Source organism: Podarcis pityusensis, assembly GCF_964106645.2.
Source record: "Podarcis pityusensis genome assembly, chromosome: 2".
Lineage (NCBI taxonomy): Eukaryota > Metazoa > Chordata > Lepidosauria > Squamata > Lacertidae > Podarcis > Podarcis pityusensis.
The window spans coordinates 103,971,274-103,998,237 of NC_138029.1; the positions used below are offsets into that span (position 1 = coordinate 103,971,274).

Below are 26,964 nucleotides of genomic sequence, written 5' to 3' on the forward strand. Positions count from 1 at the left end.
CTATGGAGCGAATGCAGGCTCCTTGGCTTCAGCGATAGCAACGCGAAGCCTCCGAAGTGCAGAGGGAGCACTCCCTCCGCGCTCCGGAGGCTTCGTGCTGCTTTCGCTGAAGCCTGGAGAGCAAGAGGGGTTGGTGCACACCGACTCCTCTCGCTCTCCAGGCTTCAGGGATAGCCGCCTGAAGCCTTTGGAGTGCAGCGGGAACTCGCGCTGCGCTCCGAAGGCTTCGGGTTCCTTTTGCTGAAGCTGGGAGAGCAAGACTCTCCTGGTTTCAGCAGAGAGGGAGAGCTGCGCAGCAGCCCTTCAGCAAAGTGGGGGGAGAAATGGAAGGGGCTCCATTTCTCCTGCCACTTCGCTGAAGGGGCGCTGAGCAGAGAGGGGGAGAATTTTTTTTTCTTGTTCTCCCCCTCTAAAACAAGGTGCATCCTATGGTCGGGTGCGTCCTATAGAGCGAAAAATACGGTATGTCTGCTCAGGAACAAGTGCCACTGGGTTCAAGCGTACTGAACTTACAGGTAAATCTGTTTGGTATTGCAGCATTAACAGAATGGGCAAAAAACATGTATTTTCTGTACTATTCCCCCTTAGAGCAATGGAGCACCATCCAGCTCCATTGCTTCCTTTTTTAAAAAAAATAATTTTTATTAACCGACCAATCAAATCAAATCACATCACATAAATTCCGAATTACAAAGCCGAATTTTAAATTTTTGTTGAGGGGACCCATATTTCAAGTTCCGAAGGGGGATTCCGATCGTCTTCTTGCTACTGCGTTAATATCCAAATCAGTCCAAATAAAGTTCATAATTCTATCCAGTCTTATCTTGCTGTTTCCACATCTCATCTTGTTCATACATTTTTTCTTTTTTCCTTATGATCTCTTCTGGTAATCTCCTTAAGCAGATAAACACCAATTGTAAAACTGTGTGAAATTTTCCGTTCGTCCAATCCCCATATCGAGATGGTTTCCATATATCATCGCTTTCATAAATAACATCGCTCTTTCCATCATTTATCTCGCAAACTGTCGTTCTTGAGTCCCTCTGAGGACACAATATAAAAGCAGCTCTATTCCTCCTCCCAGACCCAAGTCCTCCGACAGAGCTTGCCAACATGGCGACGGTATTTTTAACTGCGTTATTCCAAAGCTCTTATGCATTCCACGATCTTCTTAAAACATGCTTTGGTTAGAAAATTTATCTCCACACAGTCTTAAATCCACAACTTAAGTCATTAAAACGACATTTCTGACTTGTGAGGGGGGGGGATTCTTGTTTAATCACATAGAGGAAAGAAAGGAAAGTTTTCCCCCCCTCCTCCATCCAGTCCCTTTGCCATACCGAGTCTTGGCGTATCTTCTCATGATTTATTCATGTTTCTCCAACTCGTCTTGTTTATCAGAGATCTCTTCAGTTAGCAGTCTTTACTCCCCCTCCTTCCTTGAAATATGTGCATTCGCTTCCTCCTAATTGATTCTTTTGAAGTTCTTGCAGCTAGTGGCGCGGATCAGAGACAGCGTCCAGGAGCGCCGAGATCCCACAGGAGGACATTCTGCCTAGTGCCCCCATCCCCACAAATTCGGGGGTGGTATAGGGCACAGCAGGCAAGGGCAGCCCCCCCACAACCTTGGGGGGGGGTAGGGAGGCTATTTACTCCCATCACAGCCTCTTAATTACCTCGTGTGGGTCGGAGAGATGTTATTGTCAGCCATCTTCCGGTGCGCCCCTAGTGGCCCCTGCAGCTCCATTGCTTCCTGTGGGAATTCCTGTATCCGTTTTCAAAGCATGTGGGGTCAAGGCAACCTCATGCACTAATCCAATACAGCCACTACAGCTGGATTGCACATTTTGAAAAAAGAACATGAATCTCTTTTAGAGAGACAGAAGCAGCACTGCAGCCTTCAGACTACTTAGTACAGTGGTACCTCGGGTTAAGTACTTAATTCGTTCCGGAGGTCCATTCTTAACCTGAAACTGTTCTTAACCCACTTTAGCTAATGCCGCCACGCCGCCAGAGCACGATTTCTTTTCTTATCCTGAAGCAAAGTTCTTAACCTGAAGCACTATTTCTGGGTTAGCGGAGTGTGTAACCTGAAGCGTATGTAACCTGAAGCATATGTAACCCGAGGTACCACTGTATGTTCTTTACATAATGGCAACAACAACAAATGCCTGTGTTTTCCATTAAAATTTCCCAGGATTTGGCCGTCAGGAGCCCATGTTAGAAGTGGTGAATTCCGAAAAAAATAGCTAAAGAACCTCTTACAAAAAGAAAAGAAAAGCTGAACAACTTTTGTATCCAGATTTTCACTTTCTGAAATACGGCCAACCCTACAGTAGAAGCCTCTGTGTTCTAAATGCCATATTTCCCCGTGTATATAAGACGCCCCCATATATAAGACGATCCCTATTCTTTGAGCCCAAAATTAAGAAATAAATAATCACAACTTTCCGTGTATAAAACAACCCCCCAATTTTAAACTTTAAAAATTGGGAAAAAACCATAGTCTTATACACAGAAAAATACAGCAGTTTTAATTATGTGCTGCTGTCTTCTGCTTTTACTGTGTGTGGGTTTTTTAAAAAATAAATAAATTATATAAGCTGATTTTGAAAAACAACAGATGTGCTCCTCTAGAAATTGTTTAATTTGGATCTCTTACCTGCCCTTCGCCATAATACGTTCCCAGGCTGGGTTACAACAACGTAAGTAATATAATTGGAAAATAAAACAAAACCACGAACCCCAAACAGCCATGAATTAATTAGCAATTTCCATGTAGGCACTGGCGGAGGAAGAGGGGGGCAGGGGGAGCGCACCGTCCCCGGGAGTGTGGTCCCGGTGGGGTGCCATCGCAGCTGCCCCCCCGCACTGGGTGCCACGCCCCTGCAGGAGGCGTGCCACACCCCCAGGATGCACGCCACACCCCTGCAGGCGGTACGCCACGCCCCTGTCTGCTCTCGCCACTGCATGTAGGTCATAAAATTTTACACCAACATTAGAGGCCCGTAACCCCAGTCCCAGGGACAATAACTGAGGCTAGCTGTGTGATACACATAGCGTACCTGCTAATACAGCAATGTTGACCTTCTATGGGTGGTAACTGGAACATATTGTGTTGGCTGCTGGTCCTTTGCTGTGCTGCCATAGAAAGTTGCCACCAGATCCTTGGCTCATAATACCGAGCCTTTCAGAGCTATTGTTGTGGCATCCGTGCAAATGTGTCAGTGTGAAGTTTTAGATTTAATCGCAATACAATGGATAGTGATTCTCTGTTAGCCCAGAAGACAACCCCTCAAACTTAAACAGTTATCAGCTCCTAGGATCCAGTTGAACCTGATAGCGTGTCAGCGTCTAGGTTCAGATCAAAATCGCCTCCAATTCCACACACAAAAACCTCCAGCATTCATAGCATAATATTTAAATGGATCCTTATAAACGCTTAAGGTTCTCATTAGTTTAACATTAGAGGACCAATGAATATTAATGTTTGACATCAAAGAAAACATCTAAAAATCAAAGCAAATAAACACCAATTATATAATGCTGCAAAACATAAGGGGCAAGGCTGTAATTGGGTTGGCATCTTTAATCTGTGAAGGCTGCTCAGTGTTAGACTTCTTGTTACTCTAAACTCTGAAATAATGACACAAATGAAAACTGAAAGGAGTGGGCAGCAGGGATGTGTTGGGTATATAGCCTGGCAACATGTAACTCAGATACACACACACACACACACACACACACACACAGTGACCCCAAGGTAGATTACTTTTAATATTTTAAATACTTTGAGGGATTCGGTAATCCCTCAATCTACTGCTAAAAATGGCCGGTTGATGTGCTACTCTGATAAAACAGCATTCAGATAAGTAGATTATATCAATACAGCCTCCAAAGCAGATGTATCTGATTGTCGTAGCTTTTAGGTAGGTCTCTTTATTTTGATACACATTCAATATTTATAAATGTTAAGGGGAAGCAGTTGATCATGGTTAGTTTGGGCTGGCTTGGATGCAAGAAGAATCATTGGCGTTGCAAGGTAAAAATGAGCTTTCCCCTATCCAGGCTTCCACCTGCTCTGACTGACTTTGGTATTTGAACCCAGACAAACTATGATTAATCTTAATTATGGTTAGTGGAAATGAAACAACTTCAAATAATACTCTTAGAACTAGCTCATTTTCATTAAGATTCTCTATATTTTGTCTGGACACACTGAACTGTGGTTTAATCTAAAAAATGGAAGCAACAGGCCATGGGTTTCATGGCTAAACCATAGTTTTGCGGTATGTTCTCACACTATTAAAAATTATATATTGTTAAGAGTTTGTACCAGACTCTTCAAATTCCTGGGTCCAGTAGGGGTTGGAATTTAGTCAATTCAAATGTTAAAATATAAGCCAGTTTCCTGACCAGGAAGTCAACTGTGGTGATGGGCCATTAGGAGGACAAAAGGAAGGTGATGGACCATTAGGAAAGAGACGGAGCTCTGTGCCAGATGGCAAATGGAGGGGCCCCTCCCTCAACTCAAGACAAAAAAGGAGAGTTTAAAGTAGAGTCTTAGAGTTGAGTTGCCCATGATGTGATCTAGGGGGAAAAGGTAGCAGGCTGTTGAAGACAGAAAGCTAGAGAGAGGATCGGAGCCATGGCTGATACAGTGGTACCTCAGGTTACATACGCTTCAGGTTACAGACTCCGTTAACCCAGAAATAGTGCTTCAGGTTAAGTACTTTGCTTCAGGATGAGAACAGAAATCGTGCTCCGGCGGCGCGGCAGCAGCGGGAGGCCCCATTAGCTAAAGTGGTGCTTCAGGTTAAGAACAGTTTCAGGTTAAGAACGGACCTCCGGAATGAATTAAGTACTTAACCCAAGGTACCACTGTACCTATTTGAATCCATGGCTGCAGCTATGGGAGAAATAAGTCCCTCTTGGGATGTCAGTGGTGTGAACCCCTCCATCGTAGGCTCAGGTTGTATATATGTGTAAATAAACCATATATCATAAAGACACCACAATCTGCGCTGTGCCTCATTTCGAAAAGGAAACACGAACCCTGGGTATGTGCGTCTGGAGCGCCTGGATTCTTGCCCCATTCAGAGATTGGGATGATGCGCAACAATATATAATGGCTTGTATCCAAAGAGATGTGTGTATACACAGTGCTGCTCCGTTTTCTTCCTTTCTGGAAATAGGCTCTCACAGATTGCGGCAACAGAAACTCCCTGATGTTCAGGGATTTATTTATTTTTAGGAGGCTCCTTCTGGAAACCTATGAGCATTCTGTTGAATCCTGACCAATACCTTTTTTAAAGCCCCCTACCCCACCCAAAGTGGAATCTAGCCAGATGCAGTGCATTTTTTATTTCTTAAAAATAATTTAACGTCCTGTGGAAATGTGTGTGGCAAGGTATTTGGGCTGGTTAGTGCTCCTTAAGGTAGCATCAGGAGCTGTCACTGTTGTAAACACCATGAGACAGAGCAGTTGTACTGTGGTGATTGGTGATATGGTATTTCTCTCGTCAAACAGAGATTTCAGCAGAATGTTGCTAAGGGAAGTGGGGCTGGAATGACACTTTCCCTCATTAGAATGAATACCGTCAGATGGGTTACATTCGGAAATATATTCTGTGACTGGCATTTTGAAGCTGTCTTTCCTTCTGTCTGGCTCTTCCAAACTTTTGTTCAGAACCGCTTAGATGTTCCTCTTTCCTGAGGTATTTTTTTCTAGAGGGGGAAGGGATTAAAAAATCAATTGTCCACATTCTTCCTCCTTTGTTGGGATTCATTCATATAATCATATTGTTCAGCTGATCTTTGTGATGCCAGTGGAACTGCCCCATAAACTACTTCCTATTAGTCTTTATTCCCCCCTCCCCCCCGAAAAGGAGAGCCCATGTGATGCAGTGACATTTCATTATATTTTTAGCTGTACACGTGAGATGTTTTATTCCAGAGGTCACCGACCATTTTAGGCCTGTGGGCATATTTAATAATAATAATAATAATCTTTATTGCGGTCCATCGACCCATAACATGGATTCAGAATAAAATACAGTTTCATACAGACAACCCCTCAGGGAAGGGAGACCGAAGCATTATGTTGATCTTTGATTCGTATGACTACTGAAAGAAACTTTGCCACTGTGATATCATTGGACTTGTTGTCCAGAAGATATTTGATATAGTAGGCTTCAGATTGACCCGGCCGATTTGCCAATAGTGGTTTAATCAATAGTTCCCTAGCTTGATCATATTGTCCGCAAGAGGGCATATTTGGATTTTTGAGCAAGTGCCTGGTCATTTCTCTCCCCTCTGCACAAAAGAAAGTGTGTATATACAGGGTAAAAAGGATCGGGGTAGAAAGTTAGACCCAGTAGAAATATTCTGAGCCTTCAAAAACACATAGAGCTAAAACAGAAAATGGGGGAGAGCATCACTCAAAGATGTTCACTGTCTCAAGAGGGCAGTAGCTGGGTGTGGAGAAGGAGGGGTCTGAGGCCTGGGGAATACCTCAATATGCAAATATGCATATGATATGCATATTTACAAAGATGTGTTAATCACACAGGAACGCCATCAAAAGGGAACTGCTAGCAAATCATACATCTCTCTCCACACCCTATTTTCTTTTAGTTTACATTTGTTTTGTTCTTTTAGGGTTTAGCTGGAGGTGTTAGGGGGGAAAACAGAGCCCTCTAGAAGTTAGTTATAATTTCTATGTGGATGGGGGTTCCTCTCTCTTATGTCTTACAGCTACTGCTACAGACTTTTTGGTAGCAGTGGTGCCAGCAATGGGCTGAGAAGGAGAAACAGCTATGTCAACTTGTCCTAATTCTAGCCCTGATCCTCCACTCGTACTGTATAAATGCTTCTCTTGAGCTGTTTGCAGAAGAGCAATAATACAGAAGTGTTATGAGAAACCACACAGTAGGAAGACTACCTTTGAATTGTGGCCTTCAGAGACGACAGTTTTAGCATATCCATGTTGCGTCCTGTTCAGGGGAGAAGCTACAAGAATAATTGCTAATCTGGAAAAACAGGTAGAATTGAATGAAACAGGAGGTTTATGAAACTGTGGGTTCTAGAGTTGTCCATGCAGTGGAAGGCACAGCAGTTCTGGGCAGAGAAGACTAATTAAGGCATTTGATAACCTAGATGAGTGTGAGGTCAACGTGGAAAGAGAATGAAGAATGGTAATACGATTTTTCTTCTGCCAGAGCAGGGTGGGGCACACCAAAGAAACTAGGTGCATTTAGGATTAGAAATTGAATTAAATATTTCCGGAAGTTAGAATAAGGGAAACCACAGGTCCAATAGGGCAAAGCCTTTCTTTTTTCCTGCCATGTGTGCAATGGAAAAATGATTAGAATTTCAGATGAGGATTGCCTAGAGAAACTGACACTTTAAAACATGGTTTGAATCTGGCTTTGTGTTGTAGCTGTTCTCCATTCGGCCGTTGGAGTGCTTGGTTTTCTCGAGTCTGAATGCTCAGTGTCTCTGTGTGGAGAAACAGCGCTGGACCTGCGCAAGCAGTTTAGGGGATAATCTGGGGGGGAAAGGCAACGTAAAGAGGAGAAGACAGAGAATAAAGTTGCATTGCAGAGGATGGTACGAGAGAGTTGTTAGGAGTATAGAGTCAAAAAACCCCCACATCCATTCACCAAAATCATTAACACTTTGGCAAGCCAGTGACTCTCTTGGGCTACAATCCCAAAGCACACTTTGGCAGAAAAAAAAAGGTCTGACTTCCAAGTTAAAAAAAAGAAATGTAATTAAGATCAGGTTGTTCGTCTCTTAAGAGCATCGAGAATCCATTTATGGCTTCTCACATATGGCCTTATTGCGTCAACAGTTGCATTCTCTCTCCATCAGGCTGTGCGCACTGACTAGTTATTACCACTACAATGAAGATTTTGCTAGCACATAATTTCACTGATTCATTCTGAACTCACCACGGCAAGAAATAATCCTGAATGCCTTCGCCTTACTGCCGAGGCTTCACCAGATGCTGTTGTACCAGTAAAGTTTCATTGCTGAGCAACTGTAGTATATGGAGCCATCTGGGGCTGCACCATGTAGATTGTTTGAAGTGGAGAAGCAGCAGAATTCTAGTTTCCTTCTGCCTGCCTGCTGGGCAGGAATCTCCTGGGGGTGCTGTGGAGCAAGGTGACCCAACCTTTTAAAATAAAACAATATTCATTTTATTGATTTTTATTTAAAGTATTTATTGGCTGCACGTCATCAGATTTCTGTTCTGCATACAAAATTGAAAATAATTCAAAAAACACAAATGCATGGTTTTTTGTTTTTTTTTAAAAAAGTCCAATGGTGAAATAAATTATAGAAGAAGCTAAAACACAACACAGCTAAGTAAGAAAAGCAGTTACCACCAAAACTAAATAAAAAATGCAAACAGGGAAATCTCAGCCTAGTGCTGGAAAGATAGTAATGTTGGGACTGAATGTAGCTCTTTAGGGAAGAGTTCTAAAGTTGGGACAACACCGCAGAGAAGTGCCTCCGCAACAGCATAATTCCAATTATTTCATTCATCTCCCACCTTTTCTCCAAAGAGCTCAAGGTGGTGTACATAGTTCTTCCAAATCCACATAGCATACCTCTGTTAAAGATGGTACTGGGAGAAGATCTCTGCAGAATATCTTAAGACTCCTGTTTTAGGGGGAGTGTATCAGGCTGGAAATTACTCACCAACAGTACAGGGGTTGTATCAAGTCTCAAGTTTCTTCATGCTTATCAGTTCCATAATTGTGCTCAAGGAGGTTGTGCACAGCCTCACATCTGTTTGATGTCCTTTGGCTACCAGTGACACCTCATCCTAAATCTCTGAATGACCTCTCCCTACCAGCAATTTCATGTAGATGCTAAATCTCATCGGAGAAAGAGTTGATCCCTGTGGGGCCCTGAAGCATAGCTGCCTAGGGATCAAGCAGTAATCTCCCAGTTCTGCTTTCTAAAATCAGCCCTCAATTAGGAGGGGAGCCACTGCGACTGCATGCCTTCAACACCCCATTTCAGAGGGCCTGTCCAGCACACTGCTGCCAATGGTATTGAAAACCACCATAAAAGTCTAGAAGAATCAACAAGGTCACACATCTCCTGTCTCTCTCCTAACAAAGGTTTATCCCACAGAGTGAGCAAGGCAGTTTCCAACACAAACCTGAAATCTGATTGAAAAAGATCTGTATGATCCAAGAGTAACTGGAGTTTCCCAGGGTTGTGTCTTAATTTGTTCCATTGATTTCTTTTAAAAATAATAATAATAGTTGAAATAGTCACAAAAGATAGCCATTATATATATATATGATACATAGAAATAGTTATAAGTAAATTGAAGACAAGAGTGAAAATGCCTTTAAAATCTTGCGGTGCTTGCTGGTAAAAACAAAGGAAGCGCGAATCCTTTCAAATAATTCATATTTTCATTTGCCATCTCACAAATGAACGAATTCGGAGTTTAGCCGCTGGAGCCAAATGCCAAGTCTTTTGAAGCCTTTCATGAATCGTTAGCTGTTCAGACGCTCTTCATTTTATAGCCATTAAGTGGTGTGTGTTTTTTGCAGCTGTTAGTAGATTTCACACCAACTCAAAATGTAGGAACTGAACTCTGCAAGAACCCCAACAAGACACAAAGCAGGTTCAGTTGAAGTGCGTCAGTTATATTACCATCAAACTTCCACTAAATGCGCATAGTGCCAAAGAGATTGTGGAACTTCAGTAGGCAGCGTTTCCCATGATTTCTTACCCACCTTTCACCATAAGGTCACAGGGTGGATTACAACACAATATCCGGTTATAAAAAACCCACAAATAAAACAGATGCTGTTTTAAAAGCAAAGAAGAACAATATCAACTAAAAGACGAAGGTCCTACAACACAAAATTTCTTAATAGTCATTCTTCCACCTTTTAGATATTGTTCAAAAGAAGTCCTCTCTGAGTCCAGCTTTCCTAGGCTAGAACTCCATGTTATAAGTGTTGGCAGAAACAAAGCGGCGCCTTTCTTTTTTTCTTTTTAGTGATGAACTAAGTCTGATGTTCCGTTTTTAACATAATAAACATTAAAGCCACCGGGCAAGTGAAAGGTGTGATTCCAAAATAAATGATGGCAGTGAGGGAAAATTTTGGGAAGCATTTCCCTAAAGTTTGTAGAAGAGATGGGTTTTGTTTTAACTTTGAGACAATATAACAAAGTAAAAATAAATTAAAAAGCCAAAAGTTTTTTGGAATTCAGGCTCAAGAACATACCATGGGCATCTTCCTTCACATTAAGCTTCTGTGTTATTACTTGCAAACATGTGGCAGTATAATGAAGCATGAGTTCTAGAAAGTTTAAAAACCTTTACTGTATCATTTCTGTAAAAGAGCAGCCACAACTCTGCGTGGTTTATTGTCCCAGAAAATGCAAGGATCAAATCACAATTTCTCCAACGACTCTAGCATGATTGGGGTAGTTAAATTCACAAACATAAACATCAACCAAAGCAATATATTCATTTCCAGCACAGAAATCATTCGAGTCCAGGAAATTTCTAACACAGACTTTCTTAGATCACTGGCAATATCATTTATGGGGGATGTAATTGCATTGAAATGAGTCATCTGTTGTTTGTGTTGCATATATTCATAAGTATCTGACACACTTTCTTCCAGAAGTTTCAATAGGACTTGGCCATTACTAACTTTTGACATGCTGAGGTCCGAGCTATTGCATATACCTTTCTATACGATGTTTATGGAAAGGTGCCTATTTGCCATTCCAGGTATAGAGAGATTGGTGTAACTCTTGTCAACTGACTTTCTGGGTTTGCCTCCTGCTTCTCAGTTTTTTTCCAGCATCGCTTTCTCTTGTTCTTGATTGATATTTGTTTGTCATTTGTTTCTTCAACTTCAAAGGCTTGAGGAACATTTTGATAACTTCAGTTCCTCTTTTTCCTAGGTCCGGGGACTTCTCAAGTCTTGACATATTCACACATCTGGAATTCACTCTTGCCTTCCTACAGATGCTACCAGTGTTGTGGTTATTTAATTTATTCATTTATCTCATTCAGTTTATGAATTGCTTTCTATAAGACATTAGAAGGTTATTTAAGAATGAGTGATGTTCCATGGTCAGAAATACTCAAAGGGAAGGGAGCCCTAGATGGATGAGAGTTTCTTAAAGGTGAAATATTGAAGGCACAAAAGCAGACAATTATAAGAAAGAAAAGTGGAAGGCACCTAAAGAAACCAGTGTGGCTGCATAAGGAGCTTACAGATGGAGTAATCTTGTTTTCTCTTGCTCCAATGGATTCAACTTATGAAAAAGGAGATTTCAACTAAGCATCAGGAAGAACAGTAAGAGCTGTTCAACAGTGGAACAGACTCCCACGAGAGTCCTTGGCACCTCCTTCCTTTGAGGTTTTAAAGCAGCAGTTGGCTGGCCATCTGCAATGCATGAGCCAGTTGAGATTCCTCCATTGCAGGGGGTTGGACTGGATGACCTTCAGAGGCCCTTCCAAGTCGACAATTCTGTGATTTTTTTTTTTTTTTGGGGGGGGGACACAATTTCATATATAAAAACAATTTCAAATCTAACAATACAGATGCAGGCTTGAATAAAACCTCTGTGTAAAAGACTTGTTCAGAAATTAGGCGCTGAAAAGGCAGTAGAGACATTTTCTGTGTGATACAAAAAAGGGATGCAATTGGAAAAGGGATGTGTCACCATGCTAAGGGCCCAAATCTTGCATTGTACAGAATGGTCCTCCCAAGGAGATGCTGTCTGCAGGAAGCCATCTGGTGCGTTCTCTCACTTCCTACACTTGATTATTGCCATTTTCTTCTTGTTAATCTTCCTGTTTCTACTCTTAATTCCCTCCATCTTAGGTGCTTCTGCTTGTTTAAAGGTTTCTGCTCATTGTTCAAGCTTGCAGTTTAATAGGTTTCCACCCTGCCTTTCAAATAAAAATTACCAGGGTGGCTTACATACATTAAAAATGCAATACAATATATGAGCAACATAGCAGAGAAAAATTAGATGGCAGACATTGGTCTTTTGTACCACGCTGTCGGTGGACTTCCCCTCTCTTCCTTTATTTAATTTCTACATGGTCTTGCACCTCTATGTATATTTATGTTGTTTTTGCTGTGTGCTCCTCCCTATACCCTTCATTCTACAGGCACTAAATTTAAGATTGCCTTCCCCCTGCTCCCACCATATGACTAGAATGCCCTTCAGCCTGACCTACCTCTGTTTTTACATTCAAGTAAAGTGTTAAAACAGCTTGACCCCCCTCTTTCCTTGTGCGTTGGCATATTTATTTATCATATTCGTATGATAAAAAAATCGAAGACAAGATGGCTTACAAATCAAAATATGAACCGCAACTGAAATTAAAAGAGCATTCCGAACAAAAAACACACAAAACAAACTAAAAAGCCAGCCACAGAATCAGCATTGTAGAAACATCACCATAAAATAGCTTTGTTAGTTTTCTTACAATTTTGTGCAGCACTTTGCGTCGTGTAAGCCCCACTGATAAACAAAACAATACTACTGGGGGAAGTGGAAAGAGAGGCACCTGCCTGTGTCATTTCAATTGTCCACTCATTCATCTCCAGGGGAAACACATGTCTAGGTATTTGCTGTTTGCTCGTGTCCAACCAGAGAGTCACTTGCAGTCACTTGCAGGACACTTGCAGTCACTTGCAGGACTTTCACATGACTAACACTGCAAAACAAATTTTGTTTTCCTAATGTTGAGTTCGCTTAGATCGTTGCACGCTCCAAGCTGTCTTCCCTCTTTGTTTGACTCTGCTTGATCTTGATCATCTACCAGTTTTGCCACGGAAAAACATTTCCTGTGGAGGAGGAATCTGGCATATGTGAAGAGGGAAACTCTTATGGCACCTAGTCATTGTTTGCATCCTCCTACCTACAAAACCACCCATGTGTGGATGAGCAAGCCTCTGTTAGCCGAGCTTCATCAGCTCCATCTTCGCTGTCTAAGAATACAGATTGACAAAATAGCCCTGTTACAGGTTCCTCAAAGTTACCTAACTTGCAATTATTATTTTTTTAACTCGCCTACTTTTTACCCATAAGAAGGGACCTTACTAAAGCCGACTACTAAAAAGATGTTGCAGATAGCCTAGAAACATGATAGGCTGGTGGCCTGAGGCATGAAATGCTGGCTGCCGCCTCTGATCGTTTGCTTAATTTCTATGCCAAATGTGCAGGACAGGACGTCACACCCAGAAATGCAATGGGCTGGCTCCAGAGTCACAGATTGCTCCATTCCTCTGCAGTCAAGCTGGGGGAAAGGGGCTTCCCTTCTTTTCTATCCAGGATGGAAGCCAAGCAGGTTGGCAAAAGAGGAACAAAGTACAGTCGCACCTCGGAAGTCAAACGCCTTGCGACTCAAACGTTTTGGTTCCCAAGCGCTGTAAACCTGGAAGTGAGTGTTGTGGTTTGCTGAACGTTCTTTGGAACCCGAATGTCTGACATGGCTTCTGCAGCCAATCGGAAGCCGGACCTTGGTTTCCGAACATTTGGGAAGTCGAACGGACTTTTGGAACGGATCTTGTTCGACTTCCGAGGTACCACTGTACTCTGCTTCATGTTCATGAGCCTGCTTGGCTGTTGGCAAAACCTATTGGTGTTTCACAACTTTCTGTCTAGTTGCAGAACCTTAGCCAGACCTAGCAGAGTAAACGCAGAATCCACAGAAGCAATTGGCGACTTGGCTGCAGACAGGATAGACGAAGCAGGAGCCAGGAACTTGTAGTTAGGTGTTTATTGTATACAGTGGACTATTTACAGGAACAGAACACAGATCTTTAGCTTGCTCTCTCATACACGACCCACAACTCCTACACTGACACACGGAACTCTGAACACTGAACTCCTGAACTACGAACTCATGAACTAACACATTCCAGTTAGTAGGCCATTAATTATCACTCCCTTGAGAGAGCATGACCAATCAGGGAGCTGTCTCCATGCCTCTGTTATCACCAGGCAGACTTACTCCTTCAGATTGCCTTCTGGCTGTCTGCCAAACCTTAATTGACTCTGTGTGAGAAGCTGCACGTACACAGATTCCCAACATTGGCTTCCCTCCTGGCTGTAGAGTGAGGGAAGACCCTTCCTCTGTGGCTAGGATGGAAACTGAGTGGGTTGATAAAGGAGAGACCCATTGTTCTATGTCTCCTTTTGGCAGCGCTCACGCTTGCCTGGAGGGAATTCCATGCTCTTATATGCCCCCTGTAAATCTCCATTGTGCTTTCAGTTTCATCTGTATGATAGGTTTTTTTTTTTTTAAAAAAAGAAAAGTCTTGTAGAGGTTACTTTCAGTGAGACCCGTGGTCCCTTCTAACGCTACAATTCTATGATTTGCATGTATGCATGATTTCTTTTTAAATGGTCTTTATGTAGCCTGGAACTATGGCACAGGTAGAGGTGGTGGTGTTAACCTTTTACACCTGTGTCATAGCCCTGATGAAAATCCCTTCCAGCTGAAAGTGCTACTGATGATAGTAGCTTCTCTGATCAAGCAAATAGCTCCCAGATCAGGGTACTGATCTTTCTTGGCCTGATGGGTAAGTGCTGCTGCCCCCCTCCCCAATGCCATGCTGCTCTTCTGGATTGAAGAGCACATACCCACACCCCACATGTGAGAAGATCAGTTTAAGATAGTTTGGCCATAGGCCATCTTGTAGACTTGGAGATTACAGTCATACCTCCGGTTGCGCACGTGATCTGTGCGGGAGGCACGTTCGCAACCTGCAGTGTTCGTAGCCTGAAGTGCCGCATCTGCACACGTGCATGATGCGATTTGGCGTTCTGCGCATGTGCGTGACGTCATTTTGTGCTTCTGTGCGAGCGCCGAAACCCAGAAATAACCCGTTCCAGTACTTCCGGGTTTGGCGTGGTCCGCAACCCGAAAACACGCAACCTACATACCTTCGTAACCCGAGGTATGACTGTATAAGTATTTTAAATAAATTTCCCATTGAAGCCATGTTTTTCTTCTTCTCTCCTTTTCTCTTGTACATGAGAACTGGATCTTCTGCCTTTGAAAAGTGAAATTCCAGATCTGTGACCGCATTGAGGATGCCCAACAGCAAATGTATGCTGCATCAATTTGACAATGTGTGTTTGGACTTGTAGAGAAATAGCTCAAAACATGTTTGCCAGGGCATGCCAACAGGCTGCAGTTTGCCACACACGTCGCAGATATATTGTGCATTTAATATATAAGCATGCTGAGCAATGGAAGAAGGCATATAGCACTTTCCAAATGTATATCAGGCATTCTTCTGAGTGCAAATTCCAGTGTGTATTTTTGGATAGGGAGAATTGTTGAAAATAAAGCAATAGGTGACTGAATGTGTTCTGTATTCTGCGCCTCTAAGGGCGGCTAGGAAAGAGTTATCCTCTTAAGTGTTCGCGGCTGAAGTTTATAATGTAGACCTATGGTGTAGTATTTAATAAATTGTACTGATCAGCTGTTTACATCAAATTACCCTTGCTGTGAACAGATGCATGGTACGAATGTTGTATTCGGTACAAGAGTTTGCTTCTATCAAAACATAATGGAAACAAAACCTGTGAGATTAACTGGCACAGTTGGAGCAAATGTGTTTTTCCAAGTAAATCTTATTGGCATTACTTGCCTGTTTATTTTACAGAGTATGTTTCAGATATCCTTACATTGCATTTGTGCGTTGTTAGGAAATAATAATAATTCCGAGATGGGAGATTTGCTTGTTTGAAATGGCTTTTCTTGGAAATCTCTCCTATTGTTGCAAGAGTTTATTTGCAGTGAAAGATACAAATTTCTAATTGGGGGGAATAAGGTTTGGATTTTATTGATGATAATGTTATCTTTACTTGCCAAGAGAATGTGGAAGGTTTAATTGCCCTGTGCAGCTGGGGGGTGGCGGTGGAAAAGAACTCCGATAGCAGATGCAAGGAAGATGCCTGACGTCATGACCCGCTAGGGAACTGTTTGGAGTGAAAAGCACTTGATATCGCTGGAGAAAACCTATGGAATCTGCCACTCATGTTGGCATTACCATTCCTGCAATCCTTGGGCTCGCGGGAGGATTCTTCTAACACTTGTCACAGTTTGATTTTGAACCTAGATATGAAGCTAATAGTTTCTAACGGTTTTTCAAGTGCCACTGAATCAAATTACTGAAGTAGAAAGGAACGGTTGACATTCTGCTTTAAAGTGACCGTAAGTCTGACCCAGTTCTACTGCAGTGGTGTCATCACAATTGTATCTCATTGCTGTAGGTTCTCGGATGCTGACAGGCGGAACAAGTTGCTTTAGCTCGCAGTGCTCAGCTGTCATACAGAACAGCTTGCAGATCCTTACGTGAATGAAATGTGCAGGGAGTTCCTTCCTTTCTCTCTCTCTCTCTCTCTCTCTCTCTCTCTCTCTCTTTCTGTCTCCCTGGTGCTCACTTTCTAGGCTACCAGTGAAACTGTATGTGCATGGAAGGAAAAATAGTCAGAAGGAGGAAGAAGAAGAAGAAAAAGAAGTGCATTTGAGAAATTTTGTTTTGGCTTCAGGGATGCAAGTGTGTGCCTTTCTCCAGTAAGCTCGACATTTTGTGAGGTTTAATGAAGAAGGCTCTGAGGTACCCAGGAAGCTCATTTGGGGAGAAGGACCTTGATTATTTTTACACTGTCTGAGCAGACAGATGAGACACTGTCACCTTTTGTCTTGCTCTTGTTAGCGTCTCACACAGTTGAACAGAGGCCAAGGATGCTGACTTCTCATATTTATTGAATGATTGCCACATACTTGAAACGAGGACAGCAGAGATTCCCACACACCATGACACTAAGTCATAAATAGATAGGAACAAAATAACTAGGCAATTATATATATACACACATATATATAAAATCTTTTTTATTGATTTTCAAAAATATAAACATACAAAATAAAACAGTACAAAATCCAAATATCGAGATTATACTCTGAATCTCCTGATTCCCCTCCATCCCTCCCATGGGTCCTTTTGATTCTATTTTCAACTGCATATCAGTACTTCTCCAATTTTTCATCTTCCTAAGTTATCTAAACGTTCTGTTACATTAGAAGTGTATTTAAAGTAGGCATTTTTTTCAAAGTGGCAGGATCAAATGCCAATTATGGAATGAAACAAAATTAGAACCTGTTGTTCCAAAATTTGAATTCATCCAGATTGCATTATTTGGAAGCATTATTGATTTTTTTTTACAGAATATATATTTTTAAGGAACAGCGATGAAAGCACAGTGAAGAAATTAAAAAAGAACAACTTAGTAATATTTAAAAAACAAACAAAACAACCCAAGCAAAATCAAACCACAAAGTGGTGGATAAAATCCAGAGAGGTTAGGGGCACAGTGCTGGCTTGTCTTTGTAGGAGTGCAGGTTGTATTCTACTGCTAGAGGCCAAGGTGGCATACATGCCCTGTGCGGTTCTGTCTGCAAGCTCTTAGCCTATCTACACAGTAAGAGAGAATTGAAGAGGCTAAGGCAGAATAAATGCGAAGGGGAGAAGGCAGACAGAGAAAAGGAATGGGGAACAGAATGGGTGTACAGCTTAAGTTTCAGGACTAAATTAGGGCCATTATTTTAGGGAGTAAAAACTTGGATGAGTGCCACCTACGGACTGTAGTAACATTTTGTTTCCTATGATTTATCTTGAACTGCAAATTCCAGTAGCATTTACAGTAGCATTTACAAGGCTGAGATTCTTGAGACTTGTAACTATAGAGCCCTTGAAGGATTCCATCCTTGAATGGTAAAACCACTTAAGATTGCAAACCACATTTTGGAGAGCCCCAAAATGCACCAACTTGGATTGCAAAGACCAATCTGTGTTTATCCATTGTAGGCTAGGTCCTGATAATGGCAAACACAGTTGTTAGGGATCTCCTAAGAACCCTCAGCACCCTGTTCCCAGGATTTTAAAAAAAGTGGTATGATACTGCTGTAAATGTATAGTGTGGATGAGGTCTTTGTTTCTCTGTCCTCCTCCTCATCCAGCTGCTCTGTTCTTTCCCTTTCCACTCAGTTTCCTCCCTCTGTTAGTTTTCCGAATTTCATGCTACTGAATTATGAAGCTGCTCCTCCCCACGCTTTAGGTTTCTTTTTTCTTTGGTTTTGTTCTTGTGCATTTTTTAAAGGTACATAGATTATGAAATGGTACCAAGGTCACATTCTGCTGAACAAGCACGATTGTGAACGAGATTGCAGGTGGATGGGTAAGAAGCAAGATCATTGAGGCCCAGGCTGGAAGCATTGCAGGTGGATTGTACTGTAAGTTACATGGAAGCACTATGCTCCTGCTATCCTTATGAAGCCAATTGTCTTTTGTAAGCTCCTTTGGCTTGGGAAGGTTGTACGCTGAAAGCTCACAAGTGCTTTAAAGGAACATAATAAAAAATGTGTAATCATTTTTAAATCAGGAAGAAATGTACACAACAATAACTTCAGGAAATGCTTAGAGGTACTTTGAAAATTAAATTTCTGTAAACACAATTAATAGTTGTGCCTTCACAGAGGAGGCGGCGCTTTAGCATCCTCTGACAATTCTGGGCGGAGTGTGCGCAGGTTCATTTCTAGCTGTGTGGTGTGTGTGTGTTTTAAGAAAAAAGGGGGGGCCTCTAGTAGTCATTCAAGTCATGACTTTGTTAGAGTATGAGAAGCCTTTAAAATCACTTAGTAGAATAAAACTCGCAAGTACTGTAACTGTCAGATTGCTTTATCTAATTTATGGAATGGAGGCAAAGGAATAAACAATAACACTCCATTTAGAGTTATTAGATTAGCCGTTATAGAAACCACAGAAAGTACATAAGCCTTTACTTTATGTTCACTTGAATTTGGCTATTAAGCTTTGATGGAACTTTCATTTAACCAAATGCCTTTGTTTACAACAATAAACTGGTTAACTCTGATTTCCCTCCTAAATTAAATATGGCAACATCAATATTTGCCTACCTCATTGGCCCTTAAGTTTGTGCAATCAGTTCAATTAGGGGGGTCTGATTCTGCAGAGATTTATGCCTGCGTTGTTTACCACTAAGGAGGCTTCTTGCCCATGAGAACTGCACAATAGGTGCCACCCAAATCTTCAGCCTGCTGTTGATTTGCATCTTCTCTTCTTGTACTATCTAGCTCGGAGGTGGGAAACCTGGCGCTCCCAAGGTGCATTTGGACTCCCAAGTCCCCATTAGCCCCAGCGACCGTGGCCAAAAGTCAAAGGTGACAAGAGCTGCTGGAAACTCCCCATCCCTGATCTCGCACAAGGCACTCCAGGCAGTTCATCATTTAATATAGTGATACAGACAGTGCAACAGGCAATACAAATGGAAAAGAGGGTGATAAGGAAAGAGAAAAATAAGCTTTGTTAGAGAGTTCTGGGAGGGAAGGTACTGAATGGCAGCTAGCCGAAGCCGAGCCCTTTAAATGCCACTAAATGGAATGGCGTGGAAATAAAAAATCCGACATAGGGCTGTGGTTGCGGCACCAACGATGCCTGCATACACACCAAACATTTTAGGCACTCCCTGAAAGAATCCTGGAAACTGTAGTTTACCCGTAAAAGAGCTACAATTCCCAGCACCCTTAACAAATGACAGTGTCCAGGGTTCTGGTCTCTCTGTGTGTGCTTTAAACGTATTGTTTGTATGCAGCCCCCATGCTTATTTTTCAGTGGAATGTTGTTATACCCGAAATTAAAACAGAAACAACTTGTTGTCTTTGAAAATGAAGTTACAGCTTGATACTTGGTGAGAGGAACTGAGACCAAGCTGGTTTCAGACAACCGCAAGTGCTCTCCCATGTATGAACGGGTCTGGTGCTTTGGCTTTGACTGGCAAACTTGCACAATGCTGTAGTGTAGAGGGATTCATGGAGAAACAAAAGATGATACTGATTGGTTTATGTTTATTTGGATGAGGTTGGATGGCCATCTCTCACAGATGATTTAGTTGAGATTCCAGCACAGGGGGGTAGACTAGATGACACCTCAGGGACCCTTCCAATTCTACGATTCTTTTTCTTTTATTAACTGTTGCCTGGAGGAACCTAGACCCCCTGTAACTCATACGTCTTTTTGGCTTGGTAATTTAACTTAACATGCTTCTATTATTTTCTGCCTTACACACGTCATGACTGTGTTTTGCATGACTGTATCCAGCGGCCAAAACCCATTATTTGTTGTTTGCATTGTTTCACGTTATTCTGAATAAAAATTATATTATAAAAAAGGGAAGAAAATGAAGTTAAATTACTTTAACCCAGACTTGGCTGAGATGCTCTGGCTGCTTAATATTCAGAGTAAATCTGTTTTTATCTAGCTGCATTCATCTTCGAATCTGAAGGGCTTTGTGCATGCTTCCATAATCAAATAGAACAATAAGTCTGTGCGAAGGAGAGTGAATACGCTACAGAATGCAGGTAAATGCTCATAGATATTTTGATTTGAGACTCGGCCAGCACATCAGAGGATGCTCCAGTGAAAGGCATTCAAATTTTTATCTTAACGGGAACCAGATGAGACACGGCTCAAATTGAATATGCCACCCCTACTAAACTTGTATACAGCACTGCCACCAGCTGTCTTCAAAACACACATTAATTCCGTATTGCTGTGGAGCCCGCAAATACAGCTGTAGCAGAGTTATTTGTTATGAGAACTTGCTGGTGTGCAAACTCTACAGTACTCCAGAGTTTAAATCTTTTGCATGTATATTGAAGTTCCAGAGTTTAGCACAGAGTTTAGGGGCATATTTTGAGTGCTTAGTGCTCCTGCAGGTCATGGAGCTAGCCTAAGGCTGTGCTTGAGGATTTTCAGTGTTCTCCTGGCTTTAGAAAAATAGTGAAATCTACATTATTTCCCTTACTTCACATGTCGGTGATTCTTCCTCTTTCCACTTTAGACAACCTTTGACTGGAAACTGGCATAAAAAGCCACCAAGTCACTCATTCCCCTCATTTTTCTCTTGATGTAATATGCTACAAATATTATCCCACACCTTTTGTTCTTCACTTCCCTGACTCAGTTTAGATAAGAGACCAAACCAGGATTTGCCCAAACCATAGTTAAGGGCCCACATCAGGGGTCAGCAAACTTTTTCAGCAGGGGGCCGGTCCACTGTCCCCCAGACCTTGTGGGGGGTCGGACTATTTTTTTGGGGGGGGAGGGGGAATGAACGAATTCCTATGCCCCACAAATAACCCAGAGATGCATTTTAAATAAAAGGACACATTCTACTCATGTAAAAACACACTGATTCCCAGACCGCCCACGGGCTGGATTTAGAAGGCAATTGGGCCAGATCCAGTCCCCGGGCCTTAGTTTGCCTACCCATGGCCCACATTGTTGACTTGAGCTTTCAAATGTAGAGCAACCAAACAATGCTTTGTTCCTTGTTGTCTCTCTTTATTTTCTATCTGTTCATCATTGAGCCACAAGTCCTGGTTGTGGGTTTCTGATGGGGCTGTCTGGTTGGCAAGATGCTGGAATAGATGCAAAGGGCTTTTCCTCCTCACTGGCTGCCGCACTGCCACAACAGTGTTGTGGGAACAGAGTGAGAGAGATGGGGGGGGGGGAATGATGACAAATTTTAGCATTGCCCAGGGTGCCTCTGAGATTTGAGATCTGCCACTGGTAGATGGGTCACTGGTCTGATCCAGCAGACTTGGGTTACCTGAGAGATCCTGTCTCCTTTTAGAAACCTGCCCAGGCACTAAGAAGGATGAGCACCTTCTCTCTGTTCCCTAAACATCAAAGGCATCGTTGGTAGTGACACGAGAGACGGTCCTTTCTGTGTCTGCTTCCATACTTTAGAATTCCCTCCCAAGAGAGGTTAGATTGGCTAAGACCTTTGCCATCAGGCAGGCTTTGGGAAACCAGGTGCAGGCAATGTTGACCACTGGACTGCTATCATGGCATTAGGCATTTCAATGCTGGCCGCAACCCCAGAGTTGTTCGTGACTGGACTTAACTGTCAGGGATCCTTTACCTTTACCTTTTACTAACTAGTTTGGTTTTACTACTTTGAAAGAAAGGCGGTATATAAGCATTAAATGAAAATGAATAAATAAATAAATAACTGTGGCTTCTGACGTAACAGCAAACCACAGCTGGCCCAAATTGCTGTTTGCAAACCGGCTTCAAATCCAGGTTTGTCAACTGCTCAAAAACAAACCATGGCTTGTGAAGCTAGCAGGTTCAGGCATGCAAACCATTTTATAGTCCAACATCTGAATAAAGGCAGATGTGATTTAGTAATTGTTTGCTTGCTCCTCTGGCCTTCAGATGTTCAGATGCATAAGTAATTCATGGCTACTATGCAGACTGCTAAGAATGTTTCTCCCTTGTGCCTGTCGCTGGTACTTGGTGCGGTGAAATCAGTAAAGTCCTTTGATTTCAGTGGGTCTACTCAGAGTACTATCACCCAGACATTTTACAGCTCCCACTTTTGTTACTTTAGAGCAGTGGCTTCATTTTGCAAAGCTGAACAGCTGATTATGATGCAATGGTAAGAGTGAGAGAAGCTTAAGCAAAAAAGAAACCTGTCTCTGCCTTGAGATAGGAAGAAGGAGAGGCAGGGGTAACACTCCAGCTTTGGCTGTTCCTTGAAAAGTTGGATCTGGCCATGGTGACACATGCTTTGGTTAACATCTGGCAGTGAAGCTGTTGCATGGGCAGTGGCTGTGCATGTCTTATACATATGTGGAATATTGGCACAAATCTATATAGGCATGGGCCTTTTCTCCAAACTTCCACCTGCCTATGTCTCATCTTCAGTATTGTCTGTCACTCTGATGAAGGGATGAAAGAGTTGGAAAGTAGCAGTGAATGTTTCAAGTTCCCTTGTTTAGCACTATAAGCGTACAGCTTATAGGCTTTGGGTTTTACTTTCCCCCCAAAACCACCAGTAGAAAGACTGAGCTCTGTTTCCCCGAAAACTCCTTCAGCTTGGACTTAGGTTAAAACGTGGCTACTAATTTATAGAGCAAATGTTCCCGTTTAATTGGCAGGCAGCTCAATGCTTCCTCTTTTCCTCTCTTATCCTTTTGCAGCCTTGAAACATAGCAAAGAAGCAGAATCCATTGAGAATACTCTCTAAGGTAAGTGTGTTTATTACATTGCATTAGCAAACATTGCCGTGCTGCATTGATTTTTCTTTTATTCGGGGATTTAAGTACTCGGATTAATGACAGAGCAGACAGGACAACTTCTTTTACCCACATGGCTGTCCCCTCTTTGCACAAAACGCCACGCCGCAGTTAGAGGGAAAAGCGTAACAAAACGTGCCGATGTGCTGAGGATGGCCAAATTTCGGGTTGTTAGCTGACATGCGCTTTGTTCTCGGTGGCTGAGATATTACCGTGTAGCCGTGCGCGCGCTAAGATTAATGCTACAGAATAGAGAACAAAAGGCCCTGCATGAACTGGTATTGCTCTTGGTCAATAGCGGAATAAAGCTAGCTGGCAAAATAATGCATTTAAAGTGGGCTGCTGAGTGGCGTTTTAATCTGATTGTGTTTAATTTATTGTGATAGGCAATATCGGATAGCGAACAGCTTTGCAGAAAGGAAGGGGGGGGGGAGATTATTGCTTGCAAAGTCCTCCTGGCTTTGTAGCTGGTCATTAAGTACATAAAACTGATTTGTGGATAGATGCTGGAGCAAAAGCTCCTTCCTCTTATCTTATACCACACCCCGTGGCCTTGTTCGCACGCCATGGTAACCCATGGTTAATGGCTTAATCGGAGTGGGCCAATTTCACCTACTTCATGGCTCCCTTCTAGTGAGTGGGAGCAGCAAACCATAATACTTGGCTCATGTTTGAACCGTGGCTTTGTTTCACCCTAGACAATCCATGATCTGAAAGCCAAGGCTTGGTCTTGGCTTTCTGATTGTGCAGCTGCCTGTTACATTGCCTGGAGCAAGTATTTGCATTTTAGTTTTTTGACTGCAATTTTATTATCTTTGCATCGGAATAAACCGAACCACTTGTTCAAACTATCTTGTGCGCTCCGAATCGGGGAGCTTCTTAGAGTTACCGCACAACAGCCCACTCATTACAAGCATGAGGAGTAACTTGCGTTGGAGGTGAGCTAAGGGTGGCTGTCCTGCTGCTATACGTCTCTGCTTGGGAACACATTGCTGGATGTATTTTCTAAAATGGGAAGGAGTAAGCCACCAAAGGACAAATAAACAAATACTGGAGAACAGGGCCAGCTGAAGATACTTTGTTGCCTGAGGCAGTGCAGCAAATGGCAGCCCTTCCCAATCAATGGGCGTAGTTCCAAAGGCTAGACAAGTTACTTTGGCATCTGAGGCAAACCCCCCACCTGAAAAAATATCCCAACCACCCCACATAGACTTCTCCTCTTCTCTGATAGAATGTATTCAAGTATTTTAAAGCAACTAACAGTTTGCTTCCCATCCATGACATCAAAAATTAGTTACTTGAGGCAGCCCCCTCACTTTGTCTAACAGTAGGGCCGGCCCTGTCAGAAATGCAGCACTAAGTTGTATCTTTTGGGAAATTGGGGAAATGCAAAGCTATCAGAGTCCTTAAAACTGTTATGTGATGTGCAAGACACCTCCTCTTTGTGGCAAAGGTCCTAAGAGTGGTCTAAAATATCCTGTAATTTTGTATTCAGCTTGAGCAACAGTTCTTTGTTTCTGTGGTGAACTTATTTCTTTTCGGTCTCCAAAGAGGTAAATGTTAGAATTGGGAACTGAGATAATTAAAGCAGCCTAAAACATAAATTGCAGATTTAGAAACTGAAGATTGTTACATTATGCAGTGATATGTGAGTTATTAGTCTTGGAATGCCATCAATTGTAAACTAGTGTGATCAACGACTGAAAACATTGGTTAAACAACAGATTTATGTAATAGACAGGAAGCAAATCCATGCTATGGTTTGTTCTGTGAGCAGTATTTATTTTTTCCCCCTAAGCATATTTGCATTTTATGGTTCACTAAATTGATTTTTTTAAACAGTTTATATGTAGAGTCAGACTGTTCTATGGGCGGAAGCAAAAAAAGAACAGGTTGTAGTATGTTGGAAATGTTTCTAGAAAGGAAACCTTTGGAGGAAGAAACTAGCACATCTGTACAGCAACAGCTGCTTATGTGCTTGGGCCCAATCCGGAGAGATGTGCAACTACAGTGGTGCCTCGCAAGACGAAATTAATTCGTTCCGCAAGTTTTTTCTTCTTGCGAGTTTTTCGTCTTGCGATGCACGGTTTCCCATAGGAATGCATTGAAAATCAATTAATGCGTTCCTAGGGAAACCGCCTTCAGACCAGGTCCGGGGACAGTCTGTCCCCCGACCTCTTCTGAAGGCTGGGGGGGGGGGGGAAACAAGGGCTTTTCTTCCCACCCCCAGCATTTTAAAAAACCCCGGGACAGCGGAGGACTTCTCCGCTGTCCGGGGCGATGTAAAAGCCCCTGGGAAGGCAGGCAGGGGGGACAAAGACTTTTGCCCCCCGCCCGCCTTCAGAAGAGGTCGGACCTCTTCTGAAGGCGGGCGGGGGGCGAAAGTCTTTGCCCCCCCCCGCCTGCCTTCAAAAGCCGTCCGGAACAGCGGAGAAAGGCGCTGCCTTTCTCCGCTCTCCTGGGAAGGCAGGCAGGGGGGAGCAAAGACTTTCACCCCCCGCCCGCCTTCAGAAGAGGTCCTGGACCTCTTCTGAAGGCGGGCGGGGGGCGAAAGTCTTTGCCCCCCCGCCTGCCTTCAAAAGCCGTCCGCGATAGCGGGAAGCTCTTCCCTGCTATCCCGGACTGCTTTTAAAATGCTGGTGGTGGGGAGCAAAGCCTTTCGGCCCCCGCCGGCCTTCCTGGACCTCTTCTGAAGGCCGGAGGGGGGGGAAAGGCTTTGCTCCCCACCGCCAGCATTTAAAAGAGGTCCCCGGAGATTTCCCTATGGGCTTTCGTCTTGCGAAGCAAGCCCATACGGAAATTTGTCTTGCGAAGCGCCTCCAAAACAGAAAACCCTTTCGTCTTGCGGGTTTTCCGTCTTGCGAGGCATTCGTCTTGCGGGGTACCACTGTAGTTCTGAACAGCCAACATGTCTTAGGGCTTCCCTGTGTGTCTCAACACGTGGCAACTAAAGAAGTGTCATCTTAGCACGTCTGCCCAAAGATGTATGATTGTACTCTTGACTTGGCTGGAAAACTCTTGCCAATCTATGAATTGATCGCCAATTACATTTCCCAGACATGTTTAATAATACAATAATAGTAATGCAGCAAAGTGAGACTGATTGATCGAATAACAAGGCTGCAAATAGAGATGAAGGACACCAGAGTTAACCTCAGATCCTCCAGCACTTATTGATGGGGCAAAATATGCGAGCAAGTGAAACGGTATGTGGACACAGTCTGTGGAGTGTAGTCAGAACACATGAGCTTGTCAGCTTTGAAATTGGATTTTGAATTTCTTCCTTTCTGTTTATTTTATTAAAGCATTTCTATATGTTCCTTCCCGGCTCAATGTGAGACACTTAAGGTGGTATGCAGCAGATCAAAATAGCCAAAGATATAAAAATATACCACAGTAAGGGAGCAACCCTTTTCACAAGAAGCTGGCATGAAGCAAGCTGGTGTAAGTTAATTGGGAGTAAAGTCACACCAGATCCAAACCTCTTTCAGTGGTGAGGCTGCTGCTGCTGCTTTGCCTAAGCCTGGCAGGAAGAAAACAAGAGGCCAGGTCACATGACTGAGTAGAGTGGGCTTCAGATTCAGCACCCACCATGGTGCTGAAATAACCCTTTGGGGAGGATTTACACTGGACTTGCTTCAACCAGCTTCAGCTCAGCTGGTGGAGCCCCGGGATGAGCAAGTTACTCTGGCATTTCTTCAGCTGAGCTGGGATTGAGGATTTAGCACAGCCAGGAACCAGCTGGCTGAACCAGAGGCCCGCTGGCA

General features: G+C 42.9%; 1 protein-coding gene across 4 annotated transcripts in view; it reads left to right on the top strand.

Annotated features, from left to right (window-relative positions):
- The window catches only part of FHIT (fragile histidine triad diadenosine triphosphatase), a 1,036,588-nt gene that overhangs the window by 24,793 nt on the left and 984,831 nt on the right, over positions 1-26,964 (top strand). For all 4 annotated transcript variants that reach the window (XM_080995948.1, XM_080995945.1, XM_080995947.1 and 1 more), the window contains exon 2: positions 23,102-23,149. The gene's annotated coding sequence lies outside the window, so the exon portion shown is untranslated. The remainder of the gene's footprint in view (positions 1-23,101; positions 23,150-26,964) is intronic.